The sequence below is a fragment of the Pan paniscus genome, chromosome 1 (genome assembly GCF_029289425.2).
Source record: "Pan paniscus chromosome 1, NHGRI_mPanPan1-v2.0_pri, whole genome shotgun sequence".
Taxonomy (NCBI): domain Eukaryota; kingdom Metazoa; phylum Chordata; class Mammalia; order Primates; family Hominidae; genus Pan; species Pan paniscus.
Window position 1 is genome coordinate 105,523,797 of NC_073249.2, and position 12,376 is coordinate 105,536,172.

The following is a 12,376-nucleotide window of genomic DNA, read 5'->3' on the forward strand; positions in this document are numbered from 1 at the left end:
AGGATGGGTGGGACCTGAACAGGCTGACTCACTGCGGTTAGATTCAGACTGCCAAGGAAAGCTGCAGAGTACAGTTAGGCATACACTACAGCTGGTTTTGATGATATTTTCTTGTTAAAGACAACATTATTAGAAAAATGTGTAAACAGGACAGGGCAGTGGAGGCCCCCTCTTGATTTTATAGCCAAAGACTCCCACCCTTCTGTGGCTTTTCTGTACCGTCTGCCATGTTGATTCTATGTAAAAAACCCAACTGCAGGCATTCCACCAATGTAGTGCTCTCCTTCTCTGAGAGTCCTTTCATTTCCCCAAGAGCTTTGGAATCATTGGAGTTACAGTGGTTCCGTTACTTTATTCTTATATAACTTTGGGCAAGTTATTTGAACCTTGATCTCTTCACTAGTATAATGGTTGTAAAAATAATATCTATCTCATAAGTTAGGAAAATGAACTGAAAATACACTAAATTAAATATGTCAAATATCTAGAAAAGTGCCTGGTGCATAATGAGCACTCAAATAGTATTTATTGTTATTAGCTACTATTGTGATCTTCCTAATAAATCCTGTCAAATATTATTTCAAAAAGACTCTTTCTCTCCCGTCCTTTTCATTTTTAGTTTTATCATTCCATTTAAAGTGGAAAAGAGGCCAGGCGCGTAGTTCACGCCTGAAATTCCAGCACTTTGGGAGGCCAAGGAGGGCGGACCACTTGAGGCCAGGATTTGGAGACCCCAACATAGCGGAACGCCATCTCTACTAAAAATACAAAACATTAGCCGAGTGTGGTGGCGGGAGCCTGTAGTCCCAGCTACTCAGGCAGGAGAACTGCTTGAATCCAGGAGGCAGAGGCTGCAGTGAGCTGAGATTGCACCACTGCACTCCAGCCTGGGTGACACAGCGAGACTCCTTCTCAAAAAAAATGAACAATAAAAAAAAAAGGGAAAAGAAATGTACATTTCTTGACTTCCTAGTTTCCCATCCTACCCAATCAATTAACACACCAATACCCTCCTTAAAACTATTCAACTTACTGTGAATACCAGGTAGAGGCAGAAGAGATACAAATCCAATAGGATATCTAATTTTTAATACTTTTCAGCTAGTTTAGTTGATGAATATTTACTGAGCACTTACTATGTACTACATTATGCTATATTCTAGAGACTAGAAAAGAATGGGCAAGAGGTGTTTTCTGCCCTCAAGGAGCTTAGAGTCTTGGTATATATTCTGGGATTAGAGAGTAAGAGAAGGCATCCTAAAATTAAAAAATAAATAAATTTAAAAAGGCACCTGAGCTGAATCTTGAAGGATGAGTAAACTTTAACCAAATAAACAATAGGAGAGAAAAGGTTTTCAAGGCAGAGGGAACAGCAGGTACAAATAAATGAAAGTATGAAACAGCTTTGAATTGCAAGCAGTTCAGAATTAATAGAGTAAAAATCATGTAATAGAGAATATTGGAAGACAAAAGTGGATTTACAGTTTACCTAGAGAGGCAGGAGTCTGGTAGAATTTCAATCTGCATCAATCTAAATAGGAGGAACTAGTGATTCCATTTCCAAATAAGCCAACACCTTCATTAGCACCAAACTTTCACCAGCTGAGTTCCCCAACATAGGAAATGCCCACTATCTTTAGGTCACAAAGACATCAGGTGTTTTCAGGCTCAATCATGAGTTATTGGGCAAGTTCCTTTGTTATTCTTTTTGCCATTAGTTCATCATGTGTAAACTGGAATAATAATCATGGCTTTTCTTTTTTTTTATTATATTTGAAGTTCTGGGATACATGTGCAGAACGTGCAGGTTTGTTGCACATTATACATGTGCCATGTTGGTTTGCCGCACCCATCAACCCGTCATCTATATTAGGTATTTCTCCTAATATTATCCCTCGCCTTGCCCCACAGCCCCTGACAGGCCCCTGTGTGTGATGATCCCCTCCCTGTGTCCATGTGTTCTAATTAGTCAACTCCCATTTATGTGTGAGAACATAGGGTGTTTGGTTTTCTGTTCCTGCGTTAGTTTGCTGAGAATGATGGTTTCCAGCTTCATCCGCGTCCCTGCAAAGGACATGAACTCATTCTTTCTTTGTGGCTGCATAGTATTCCATGGTGTATATGTGCCACATTTTCTTTATCCATTCTAACATTAATGGGCATTTGGGTTGGTTCCAAGTCTTTGCCATTGTTAATAGTGCTGCAATAAACATACGTGTGCATGTGTCTTTATAGTAGAATGATTTATAATCCTTTGGGTATATACCCAGTAATGGGATTGCTGGGTCAAATGGTATTTCTAGTTCTAGATCCTTGAAGAATTGTCACACTGTCTTTTACAATGGTTGAACTAATTTACACTCCCACCAGCAGTGTAAAAGCGTTCCTATGTCTCCACATCCTCTCCAGCACCTGTTGTTTCCTGATTTTTAATGATCACCATTCTAACTGGTGAACATGCCTTTTCACAAGGTTGTTGTAAATGAGATCATGCTGTCACATACTTAGAGCAATATTTGCCACATAGAAAGTGATCATCAAATGCTAGCCAGTATTATGTATGTGCCGCTGAAGTCTTGCTCATTCCAGAGATGCTGCAGCTGGGTGCTGTGATCAGTGAGAAAGCATAGGGCAAGGGATTTTTCTCAACACATCATTGTGACCATTTGTAGGTAAAATTTATTTCTGATCCAATAATGTGTTCAGATTTATGATCACGGTACATAAACTTATGGCCCTGAAAAAGTCACAATTTCTGTGAGTCCTGGTTCCCTCACTTAAAAAATGGGGAGAGTGATGCTTGTTCCGTGTCTTATACAGACAAAATAAAACAACTTATGAGATACACTTAACCCACTGCTCAATACACTAAACCCACTGCTCAATACACTGAACCCACAGAGAATCCCTTCATCAGTGGATTCTCTGAGTGGGGAAAAGCGCCTACATAACGAAGTTGGTAAGGTTGGGAAATTAATTAAATCACTCACTCATTCAAAAATACAAATGAAGCATATATGCTAAGCAATGCCCTCCTTTCATCATGGAGTGTAATACCTATTGACCTCAACCTGACAAACATACAATTGGAGTTTGTATACACATACAACCATGCTGTTGGTTGTGGGTGGAGAATGAAAGAAAAGAAACACTGTTGTATGTTGGAAATGTTGCTTTCTTTGTCCCTTTTTTCTACACCAACATAAATGATAATTGTCATTTTTGCTTGTTAATTGACTAATTATGTTTTGGTTCCATAATGTGCCAGTATTTGCATTTTTAGTCTGTTATCTCTTTCCCTGTAATCAAAGGGCCTTTTTTCTCTAGAATTTCCTACATCAGCAAACATTTTAGAGGTAACTGCATTACTGAACAATTATAATTACTTTTGACAGATTGAGTACTTTTAATATTACTTCTCTCCTGTTCTAACTCTCTTTTTCTTACCTCTCTATAGTCCAGTCTCTTATTTGAACATATCTCTCTTCCTTCCCCCAAATCTCCCCTCTGTCTGGAATATTATACTCTACTTCTCTGACTAGTAAAATCTAACTCAGCTTTGGAGACCTTGCTCAACGTGAAGCCCCCAGGAGAAATGTCCTCTGGTAAGAGGCCTTTCCCTGCTCCTTTAATAAAAGTAGACATTTTCTCTCAAGATCTCAGAGTGTACTGTCCTTATCTCTATGAAAGCACTTGCCATGCTATATTGTATTTAATGCAATGTCTGTACTTCCAAATAGACTATAACTATCTAAGGGCAGGAACTAAAGTATCTCATTTAATGTGATCATGTGTTTGTTGCATGGATAAATGAAATAAGAAGGGATTCCTGGCTGCTTCTTCCAGGCCTGTATCCCTTTGTCTTTAAGCCCTGGAGGAGTCGACCCTACTTTGGCAAAAAACATTTAGCATGTCCCTTCCTCTCTCTGAGTACTGCTACCTATCCTATATCCCAAGGCTACCGAATGCATATTTTAAACTTTACAGAAAATACCATGTTATTTAGTATTTTACCATTTTTAGGGTAGGGCATAGGAATGTGTTCCTATCTCTCCTATATTTTTTCTAACCAATGTTTTCTCTAATTTTTAAACCCTTTCATGGAGGCGTTTTGTATTTTAGGTGCTGTCATTCAGAGTCCACAGGATGGATGAATGGATATGAAAATGAACAAACGTGTGACACAACACTGCATGATTTACCGGCAATGACTTTCTGATCAAGCCTGAAGTGGGTTGTAGCCTCTTTATTTACTTTTTATTTGACACATAGCAGAGAGAGATTTAAACTATCTCTTATTGGCCTTTTCCCTGCGTCTTAGCTTGGTTTCTGTCAGTGTTTCCCAGCATCGAGAAATAAGGACTAATCTGTCATATTAGATCTAAACTCTAAGAGAAAAGGACTTTGGGCCTTATATCTGCCACCCATTCTTTCAATGGAGGTGACACCCCTCATTTCTATATTTCCAGTCATCTCTCAATGAAAAGGAACATGCAGGCTGGCTGGCCTTTGGAGAGCACCCCACATTTTGAGGAGCTCTGCAGCTCTGCTCGCCCTTTCTGCATCACAGCAGATCCAAAAGGTGAAAAAAAAAAAACAAAAAAAGGAGGGGGTTGGGGTGTTAGCATCCTTGCTTCCCCCACCAGCACCACACAGCTGTTCGGAGGTTTAGTCTTCAAAAGCCTCTTGGTTATCATGCAAACTCTGCACGTCTTAAAAAAAAATACACACAGTATACATGAGAATGCTAAGCATAAAATTTGAAGAATAGGCTGTTAATTCTTAGGCACATGTTATATGGTGCATATTCTTTGCCCACAGAAATATCTGGTAGGATGTACAGAAAGTATTGGTGAAATATTTCTACTTACAAATTGAGGGAAGATGGGGTAAACCCATGTCAACACAAAATTTTTTGAGATTAGAATTTTACTTTTTTTTTTTCTGTCAAAAGTTATCAATTCCAATTCCAGAATGAGAGAAACCCCAGTATCTCACAGACTATTTACACATTATTTATGTGGGACCTGCTTGCTGGGTATCCCTGAGGGGGCACCAAAGAGCTATTTCTTTCTTCCTTTTTTTTTTTTTTTTTTTTTTTTTAGAGCACAAGAGTATAAGAAATTCCGGCTGCCTGCTTCTGGGCTATTTAAATCCCAGTAGACATGCTCTCTTGTACAGACTTCCTGGGCTCAACCCAGCTCACAGGAGCTGGGGAATCTGTATTACATTATCAGTTATTGTTTTTGGTCAAATCTAAGGACAAACATATGAAGAAGCAGAGCATGCAGCACTGGTTCAGGAGGTTCAAGCAACATTATCAGATTCTTGTTGAGAAACAAATGGTTGTTACTGTGCCACTGCACACTGCAGACAATTCCTAGATATCGAGAGAGGTCCAAGCTAGCAACAGAGAATTTAATACTAGCTGCTGGACTGGGACTCCTGGGCTCACTATGTTGCAGCTACAGATTCTCAGAATGCCATTTAAACTTCCTGAGTTTATCTGAGAAGTAAACCAAGGGTGTAGGTGATGAGGCAGCATTTACTGGTACAGTTAGTCCCCCCTTATCCACAGTTTTGCTTTCCATGGTGTCAGTTACCCACAGTCAACCACAGTGTGAAAATGTTAAATAGAAAATTCTAGAAATGAACAACTCATAAATTTTAAATTGCCCATTGTTCTGAGCAGCATGATGAAATCTCGTGCCATCCACTCTATCTCACCCTTGAATCATCCCTTTGTCCAGCACATCCGGGCTGTATATATCGCCCACCAGTTAGTCACTCAGTACTGTCTGGGTTATCAGATTGTTGCAGTATCACAGCGCTTGTGTTCAAGTAACTCCTATTTTACTTAACAATGTAAAAGTGCAAGAGTAGTAATGCTGGTATATTGTTATAATTGTTCTATGTTATTATTAACTACTGTTAGCCTCATTAACATTTAATTTATAAATTAAACTTTATCCTAAGTATGTATGTATAGAAAAAGACATAGTAAATATAGGGTTCAGTACTATGCAGTTTGAGGCATCCAAAGGAGGGACTGCTGTACAGGCAAGGGTCCATAAACCGCACCCCCCAGCACACAGCTGACAGAGCATATGTTTATTGGGACATGCTCTTGAAAGAGACACCATAATGATAATACCATCCATAATCCGGACCAATCCATGGGTCATATTTTTATCAGGCATCACTATTCCATAGTACTGCTTCTAATTGGGATAACAATTATCCACTCACATGACTTACCTTCTCAAAGTCTCGAAGAGCCTGGGTCTGTACCTGAGGGGGTTTCTCAAATGCTCTCAAGGAATATGTCTGCACAAACGGGACCTTTTCACCACTTCTCCAGATCTGTGACTGCACTGGAGGGCCTCGATCTTTAGTGTCACTAAGAAAAGCTGTCAATGAAACAGAACAACAACAAAAAAGGTTTATATAATAACAGCACTAGGATCATTCTAACTGGCACATTCCAGCAGAATTCAGTTTCTGCAAAATACAAACTCAATCTAGGCCAAATAGAAACAGTTTACATAAAGTAGTCTGTGGTAGATCATATTAATAGCCATCCCCAGTGAATCAAACTAGTTTGGGTCCATAGGCCTTTGCAATGTGATACTCCTGCCATTAAGAAGTAGAGCCTATTTCCCCAACTCTTGAATCTGGGTTGGCAAAGTGGCTTGCCTTGACTGGCAGAATATGATATAAATGCTACTGTATGAGTTCCAGAGACTAGCTTTGAGAGGCCTTGCATTTCTGCTCTTGCCTTATTAGCATCCCAAGACAACCATGCTGTGAAGAAGTCGGTCTACCCCACTGGAGAAGGAAAGGGTGTTCAGCGAAGTGAAGGTGCCCCAGCTGAGAGTCACCACCTGCCAGACAAGTGAGCAAGGCTGTCTGAGACCTTCAGTCTCAGTCAAGCCATCAGGAAGTTGCAGCCAGGTGAGTGATCCCAGGTGAGACCAGCAGCGATAATGCCCGGTTTGCCAAAACAGAATTGTGAGAAATAATAAATCATTGTTGTTTTAAGCCAGGTGTGGGCAGACTTTTTCTTAAAGGACCAGACAGTGTTTTAGGCTTGTGGGTCATATCATCTCTGGCACAGGTACTCAACTCTACCCTGTAACACAGAGTAGACACAGACCATCTGTAAATGAATGAGTGTCACTGTGTGGCTATAAATCTTTACTTATAAAAACTGACTGTTGGCCCATGGGCTGTAGTTTGCTGCTGACCCCTGTTTTAAGTCACTAAATTTTGGGATGGTTTGTCACATAACAAAAGGTAACCACAACAGTCTAAAGGAAAGAACCAAGCTGCTAGCAAACTATCTCTACCGATAATTTTTCAGGTTACTATTTAGTAACAGTAACAATTATAACAGCCAACATATTTAAAGGGCATTACATGTTACAAAATAGTTTCACATGAATTATTTCATTTATGAAGTCGCTGCAATCAGTGAAATAGACATAAGTGATTATTAAGTCCATTTTACTGATGAGTAAGTAAAGATTCAGAAAGTTTGCTTGACCAAGATCGCATTGCTAAAAAGTGGCAGAACCAATCCCATATTTTCTCCATCTGTCTTTCTTAGCAGTATGCTACTACTGTGTTATTTTAGCAATTAAAGGGATTGCAATAGGTCTGAGAGTGGGGAAAACAGGTAAAGAGGCAGACACTCAATCACTCCATTAACCAATGGAAGCATTGCTTTGGGAGAACCTAGTGGAGTCTAAGCTGTAATTAACCCTATGCTTGCTTTTGAGAAGTAACATTGTTAAAGAATGAGAAATCAGAGCCTCTGTCAAACAAAGTACACAGAGGACCTCATGTTGGGGCAGGGTTGGAGTTACAGACAGGTAGAAAACATAGAAAGCTACATACTTTCCTGGCTGACAGAAGGAAATAATGAACTTTTATTATGGAACTATTTTTTAAATAAGAAGACAATCATGGCAAAGCATTAAGCGCTACAGACAGTGTCAGGGCAAGTAAGAGCAAAACAGGTGCTGGGTGACTGCCTGGCTGAGGAAAAGTTAACTAGACACTTGGGGAAAGGAGATTCAAGGGAGTAAGAGGCAAAATGCCTTTGCATGCTTTTCTTCCTCTTTTTCTTTCTCTCCTTCTCACCCTCTCCCTTCCTTCCTTTCTTCCTTTCTCTTTCTCTTTTTTTTCTCTTTTCCCCCACCTCTCTGCCTGCCTCCTTCCTTCCCTCCCCTCCCCTCCCTTCCCCCTCCCTCCCTCCCTTCCTCGCTCCCTCCCTTCCTTCCTTCCTTCCCTCCCTCCTCTCTCCCTTCCTTCCTTCCCTCCCTCCTCTCTCCCTCCTTCCCTGCCTTCTTTCCTTCGTTCTGCCAACTTGCCAGAAGGAGCCCAAGAAAAAGCACCCAGATGCTTCAGTCAACTTCTTAGAATTATTATTTTTTTTATGTTCAGAAAAGATGGAAATTCATTTCTGCTAAAGAGAAAGAAAAAATCTGAAGACAGGGTGAAGGTGAACAGGCCCATTATAAGAAAGAAACAAAAATCTATATTCTGTCTGCAAGGAAACGAGAGAGAGAGAGAGAGAAAGAGAGAGAAGAAAGAAGTTCCAGGATTCTAATGCACCAAAGGGATCTCCTTTTTCTTGTTTTGTTCTGAAAATTTCACCAAAAGAGCACAGGAGAACATCTTGGCTAATTCATTGGCGATGTTGTAAGAAAACTCAGAGAAATGAAAGAAATGAAGAATTACTGCTGCAGATAATATACAGCCTTGAGGGAAGAAAGGCGTTTAAGATTATAGATATAAAGGCTATTGCTGTATTCTGGGATAAAAGAAAGTCTGATGCAGGGAAAGGGGAAGTTGGAAAAACTGGAAAAAGAAAAAAGAAGAAAAGAGAAAAAGGACTGGAAAGACATTGGTGAATAGAAAGATGAAAAGGGTGAAGAAAAAAATGATGATATCAATAGGGTGGTTTTAAAAGAGGCTTTTGTTTTATTAATTTGTTTTTGTGTGAGTGTGTGTGTATGTGTTTGTTTTTTGCCTAAAAGTATTTAACTCCCCATTACACCACTGATTTCAAAGAAAAAAAGCTGAAATGTAAGATCATATGATTTGTTTTTAAACTGAACACTGTATACTGTCTTTTTATTTTTGCAAAATTAATGTAGTATCCAGCGTGTCTTTAGATAAACCTGTCCTTAATGATATTTTCAATAGCCACTAACCTTGCCTGGTACTGTTTCGGGGTTTAAACTAGAACAGAAATTTAAAGCAGGCTTTATTAGTGCATAGTACAAATCAATTACATATATATGGAGATATTATTTTTCCCTCTTCATTTGTTTTTCATGCAGCTTACCCAATATAATTGTTCTGTTAGTTGTATACTACTCTGTGATAGCAAATAATAATAATAAAATAATTATGATGATATTGCCCCTGTTTTGGTGATATTCTGAATGTTTATACGTAAATGCAAAATTTTTAATTAAAAGTAATTAGAGGCTGGGCATGGTGGCTCACACCTGTAATCCCAGTTTTTTGGGTGGTTGAGGCAGGTGGATCACTTGAGGTCAGGAGTTCAAGACCAGCCTGGCCAACATGGCGAAACCCCATCTCTACCAAAACTATAAAAATTAGCCAGGCGTGGTGGCAAGCGCATGTAATCCCAGCTACTCGGGAGGCTGAGGCAGGAGAATTGCTTGAACCTGGGAGGCGGAGGTTGCAGTGAGCCGAGACGGCACCACTGCACTCCAGCCTGGGTGACAGAGCAAGACTGTCTCAAAAATAAATAAATAAATAAATGTAATTAGAAAAAATGATTTCTTCCACATTTAGGTGAAATTAAATATACTACTAAGGGGAAGATAATCTGATAAAACAGAATAACAATACATTACAGTTAGACTGGTGGATATGATAGAAAGAGCAATGCCTTGAGGCTTGGATTTGAATCCTGACCACTTGCTAATTGTGGGAATTTAGGCAAATCTCTTAATTTTGCTGATATATTGCCTCTGTAAAACAGGGGTAATAATATCTGCTTTATAGAACTGTTATATGGATTAAATAAAATAATAAAAGCACCTTGCCACATGTATTATATGTAGTAAGCATTTTATCCATTCCCCTCACATTTTTGCCCTAGTCCTTCAATTTTTGCCTCAAAATGTAGAATATTGACATTTAAAATGTTGAGCACAGTAACCCTTGGAATTTGTGGATTTAACACACATTTCAAATACTAATTTTAAGTGACTCTGAAATTCTTAACTTATTCAAATTAAAAACTTTTTTCCAAATTGTGCATATAAACAATCTGTGCTTCCAGGCTGTTATGAAAAAGGCAAAGAACTTAGCAAGGAAGTAAAACCCTCAGGTTGAGAACAAGTTTTGTGGAAAATAGACCCCAAAAGAATGTTATCTTCCCTTTGGTTTTGCAATTCAGGTAGATCTCTGGCTAATGTTAGTGCAGTAATAATTGTGCTGTTGTTAGGAATACATTAATAGTAACAATAGATAAGATACCGAGTGCTTATTCCTTGATAGCCTCTGTACTAAAAGCTTTTCTCAATCTCACCTATGAGATTAACATTATTATTATACCCATTTTATTTATTTATTATTTTATTATTATTATTATTTTTTGAGACTGAGTCTGCTCTATCACCCAGGCTGGAGTACAGTGCCACGATCTCAGCTCACTGCAACCTCTGCCTTCCGGGTTCAAGAGATTCTCCTGCCTCAGCCTCCTGTGTAGCTGGGATTACAGGCGTGGGCCACCATGCCTAGCTAATTTTTGTATTTTTGGTAGAGATGGGGTTTCACCATGTTGGCTAGCCTGGTCTTGAACTCCTGACCTCAGGTGATACACCCGCCTCAGCCTCCTAAAGTGCTGGGATTACAGGCGTGAGCCACCATGCCCGGCCTATTATACCCATTTTAATGGTGTATTAAGATAAAGATTTCATTTTAGTAACATAATTTATTTTAATCATTGTACAAGTGAGTTTAGCCTTGCAATTACAGAATCATTAAAAGTATGAAGAATTCACATAAGTATCTGTAATGATTTACTGTACTATGCTGCTTCTCAGTATATAGAATTATAGCTAGCTTATAATTCTCATGTGAAATTGCTACAGTAGTATGTGCAAATTTGGAAATTCACAAAAGTTTGAAGATATTGCCATGATGAATTTAAAGAGGCCATAATTCAAGAGAATTAAGATCAATAGAAAACCAAGAATTGGCCAAGTGCCAATTTCTCTCACACACTTTGGAAAGCTGGAGTGGGTGTATTGCTTCAGGTCAGACATTCAAAACCAGCCTGAGCAATATAGCAAGACTCCCACCTCTAAAAAAAATATTAAAAATTAGGCATATGTCTGTAGTCCCAGCTACTCAGGAGGCTGAGGTGAAAGGATAGCTTGACCCCAGGAGTTTGGGGTTGCAGTGAGCTATGATCACACCACTGCACTACATCCATAGTGAGAGAGTGAGACCCTGTCTCAAAAGAAAACCAAATGAATAAACAAAAGAAACAAAGAATTTAACAAGGCAAGGCCCACAGCATCCTTACCTGCTGTGTGACTCGTTCTGGGTACCATCTCCCCATCATCCTCTGCAAAATAATCTCTGTGGAGGCAAACACATCATTAATTGATGAGATACTACCCCACAAGGCTCCCATCCCAGGGATTGGGGAGAAGACACCTACCTATTTGTCATTTCTATTTATCTCTCTGCAAGTATTTACTAAGCTTCTATTATGTATCAGGGACCGTGTCAAGTGCTGGGGATACAAAGGCAAACACCACAGAAGAGTTCCTATTCTCAATAAGTACATGAGAGCCAGCCATTAAATAATTTCACAAGAATTAACTACTATTGTAGTAAATGTTGTGAAGGAAAATGCAGAGGGAACTTAACTAGCACAGGGACTCAGAGAAACTCAGGGAAAGGAACATTTAAACGTAGATGGGAGGATGTCAACCAGGTGTAGAATGGGAGAATGGGAGTGGAAGAGTGTTCCATCATGAGAGAACAGCAAAGGCCCTGAGTCAGAAAGGACTCTGGCCTGTTAGAGGAACAAAGAAAGCCAATGTTGCAACCAGGCCACGCAGGACCTTGTGGTATGGGGTAAGGCCACTGAGTCTAATGTGAAAAGCTATGGGAAATCAATGAAGGATTTTAAATTAAGGAAAGAATGGTAATGATCAGATTTATATTTTAGATAGGTCATTCCAGCTGCATTCTGGCTCTACACAGTGAGACTGTGGAGGGGCAAAAATGGATGGTGAGAATCTATATTCCAAATAGGAAGTTGTGATGGTTTAACAAAGGGGAAATTTTAAAAATTTAAGATATGTTTAGAAAG

The 12,376-nt window shown here is 39.3% G+C and overlaps 1 pseudogene; it reads right to left on the reverse strand.

The window, feature by feature from the left end:
• The window catches only part of LOC117978934 (myomegalin-like), a 94,691-nt pseudogene that overhangs the window by 64,864 nt on the left and 17,451 nt on the right, over positions 1–12,376 (reverse strand).